The following is a 3,787-nucleotide window of genomic DNA, read 5'->3' on the forward strand; positions in this document are numbered from 1 at the left end:
AACATGGATGCCTCCAGTAAAGCACATTCACATGAAAATTACTCTGAATTAAAAACACTGATCATTTATTGAACAGGACGTAGAAGTTTAAATTGTGAATATGAGCGACTTTTCCTTAAAGGAACGATTGGATCATTTTGATGTTTCTCTCCCACCGATTACAAAAAGAAAAAACTGCAGTTATTTTTAGTTCAACATTATTTGTAAAGACCTTGATATCATGAAACCAAGCTGTTGATGTCAAACGTATAAAGTGTGGGGCCGTGACAGGATTTCACAGCATCAGATCTTTCAGTATTAAAGCGAAACATTTCTCATCAAAGGAAAGATTGACAGACGAAGCTCTTCCTGGTTACTCTAAGCAAATGACTTGTTAACTTTAACATGTTCTTATGAGCCCCAGATATGAAGGTGAGCGCTTTAGGTTTCTATCTTCACAGAAAACACTTCTCGAGGCGCCCTGTTGTGCTGACAGACTTTGAAGCAGACACTTTTCATTTTTTTATGTTTCAGCAATGCAAACTCTTTCACTAAGATGCTGAAGACAATAAGATGATTTTCCAGTTGCTATGAAATGTTGACTTCCATTTCTGCCTCTGAATTAAGCAGCAAAAGAATCACACAATAATTCTTCTTGCTAAATTTCACTGAAAACAAGATTTAGAAATAACTCAATATTTTCTAAATTAAGTAGAAGGTAAATAAGATAAGTAAGCCAATGGAGTATTTCTACTCTTTAAATGAGATAACATTTCAGACCTCTAGAGAAAACTCATCCATCCAGAGCAGAGATCAAGAACCAGAGCTTTTAAATCATCGGGGTGTCACCCCCCCGATCCGTCCCGGAACCGCCATCCGTCCTGCGCCGTCAGCTCATCATCATCCAGATATCCATCCGGGTCGCCCTCGATTTTATTTTGTTAAAAAGACCTAAATTACATTTTCCCTCCCGGAAATTAGTAAGCGTACTAAACTATAATGTGTTAAATGTTAATGATGTATTTCCTGATAAAATAAATGCATTAAAATCCTTCCTGTTTTATTCCTCTGTGCCCGATCTGCACAGTTAGCTTCCAGGAGCGAACTTTATCGGCTTTGGATTTAAACATAAATCGAGTCTTTTTGAGTTTTATGTTTTCCTTTCCTGTTAAAATTATGGTATCTCAACTCAATTCAACTTTATTGTCAAATGTGCTACATGGTAAACATACAACACAGATTAAATTTCAGTCCTCTCAACCCCACCGTGCATAATAAAATATAAAAAAAATATATAATGAACCATAGCATAAAATAAAAATAGAAATAAAAACTTAAGATATAAAAATATTAATTAAATATATAAGATATAATTAAATATTAAAATATTTAAATATGTAAACAGTAGTGCGAATGGTGCAAATAGTGCATAGATATAGTGTGTATGTATATGGTGCGTAATCTAAAGAAAGAACAAACTAAAATGCAGATAAACCTGCTTTAATCAGATTTACTGCTCTGAGCGTGTTCCATGATGACGTCAGAGATGCAGTTTAACACAGAAAATGTAAAAAGCATCAAAATTGTCTCACAAAAGTCATAAAACATTTTTAAAGATGCGTATTAGCATTCTTTAGAGAGTTAAATAAGTACGTTTAGTAGCATAATGGACACCCGCATGTAAATCTTGTCGTGCAGGATGGATGGTGCTTCCAGGACGGATCGGTTTGCGTCACGGGGAACAGACTGAACTGATTGGTTTTGTTCTCGCTCCCTTTGGATGGAGAACGCCTTTCTCTGATCTCTTGGTGTTTATAGACCCTGAATTTAGCTTTTAATGCTTTGCTTCCAGTCAGGTATGACCTGAAGCCATTTCTTCTATTGCTGAGACCTGGTTCCAGTTCTCTTTGACCTCACGGATCGCCTTTTCTCATGAGCTGGTTGTATTTTTATGAAGTAAGCCTATGGAGGAGTCAGACCACTTCTGTGTCGTTGGTTTTCCCTCTAGTCTCATTATGATGATGACATCGAATTTCCTACAAGGGATTGCAACAAAAAATGCTTCACCTTTTTCAAAGGTTTACATTCCAGCCCTGGGCGATTACATGATTGAAACTCTGTGCTTTTGAAGCAATGCTAATGCTTAAGCTCCGCTCTCTTTGAAGGCTCTTTGATGTAACCTAATCCAGAAAATGCGCTATAGGTTATTTGGTAAGCTTGTATAGGAGGTGATCCTTCCGATGCTGCTGGGGGGAAAGTCCAGTGGCTGGAAACAAGCAGTGAATATCCATGGCAAACAGGGGCAGGGTTTGGTTTACGCTTCTAAGGAGGAGAAATTGAAGAGGTCACATGTCTACAGTGCCTGACTGACTGCTGGAGGGCAGTTGACAAAAGCCTCTGTGGGAAGAATGTTGCCTGGAAGGAGGAGGAGAAGCTGAGAGGCGGGGATGATGATACAGGGCCAACTAGAGAAGAGTCTGGGATGGTGCCAGCTATCTGTCGTGCACTGCTGGGCTTGGCTGGGCTCCCTGCAGATGGAGAGTTAGTTAGAGGAGCACACAAACAAAAGCCGAGCTCTCCAACCCATCCCCAAGGGCACTGTCTGTTTATGTGCCGCAAAAAAGGTGGAACAAATTCAGCCTCTGAGAAGAGAAAGGGTGACACAGGAGGAGAGAGGTGAAAAAAGAGAATTAGAGATGGAAAAATAAGAGACAGGCCGAGCAAGAAATGCAAATGAGAGAATAGAAATGGTAATGTAATGGTATAATTAGAATGAGAATAAAAGAAAATGAGCAGCTGAGGTTAAAACAGGTGAAGGAGAAGCTGCTTCAGTGCTGAGACTGACACAGAGACTAAAAATGAGAGGAGGGTTTAAGATGTGCCTGTCTGTGTCACGGGGGGGTGCTGCAGTTTAATGATGGGCAGGTCGGACATGTAATAAACCTCAAAGAAAATCTAGCCATGCAAGAGGTGAGGCTGTGAAGGAAACTGGGAGTGCCTGCAGCATTACATGGTAATCAATTTGTGATGGCTGTGTGCATATGCAGAAAAGCATTTAACACAAGGAACTCCATCCTCATCCGGGGTCGGAATAAAAAGCCCCAAAGACGTTGGAGGCAGAGAGAGGATGCTCAGACGAAAAAAGCATAAGGAGGGATGAAGTGACAGGAGTGAAAGGGAGGATTTAAATGTTGAAAGCACTTGCTTTTCTGCAACAGTGCACCAGGAAAGCTGGTTTATGCACAGATTTCATAGGTCACATGACATTCCATTGCTCTCCAAACTTTGCAAAATCCTCAAGCATCCTCAAGCATCGCTCCTTTCTTTCCCCGATGCTTGCAGTGCTTTACATAGGAATATATCCCCTATTTACATTTTGTTCACATTCTGTTTCTTTGCTTCTTAAATCTCCTGCATGTTTTATATTTTATGTGTTTGACCACAATAAAAAAGATGTGCTGCATTGTTAGGTGGGAGTACAGGAATGAAAAACAGATTTTATTCAAAAGGCTCTTTCTTAGACACACGCTGCTGCAAACAGCATCAGGAAAACCAATAAATAAATTCATTCAGTTCAGTTGTTTTATATTGTTCCAATTAACATTTATGCTCAAATTATGCTGATAGACGGGATAAAAAATGTTCTAAGGAAACTCGGCTCCTTTCATTGACTTTACAGGAATCACTCCTCCAGGCTGAGAAAGGAGCTCAGTTACTGCAGCAATCCCTCACACAGAGCAGCATGCTTGCAGTGACAGTGGAGAGAAAAACTCCCTTTAAACAGGAAAAACCTCCATCAGAACCGGGG

At 39.8% G+C, this 3,787-nt stretch overlaps 1 protein-coding gene across 1 annotated transcript in view; it reads left to right on the forward strand.

Annotated features, from left to right (window-relative positions):
• Positions 1 to 3,787, forward strand: part of LOC107098829 (teneurin-1-like) — a gene marked incomplete at its 3' end in the record, with an annotated part of 205,708 nt that overhangs the window by 32,797 nt on the left and 169,124 nt on the right. The window lies entirely within an intron of this gene.

This window comes from Cyprinodon variegatus, unplaced genomic scaffold (genome assembly GCF_000732505.1).
Source record: "Cyprinodon variegatus isolate N-32 unplaced genomic scaffold, C_variegatus-1.0 Scaffold814, whole genome shotgun sequence".
Lineage (NCBI taxonomy): Eukaryota > Metazoa > Chordata > Actinopteri > Cyprinodontiformes > Cyprinodontidae > Cyprinodon > Cyprinodon variegatus.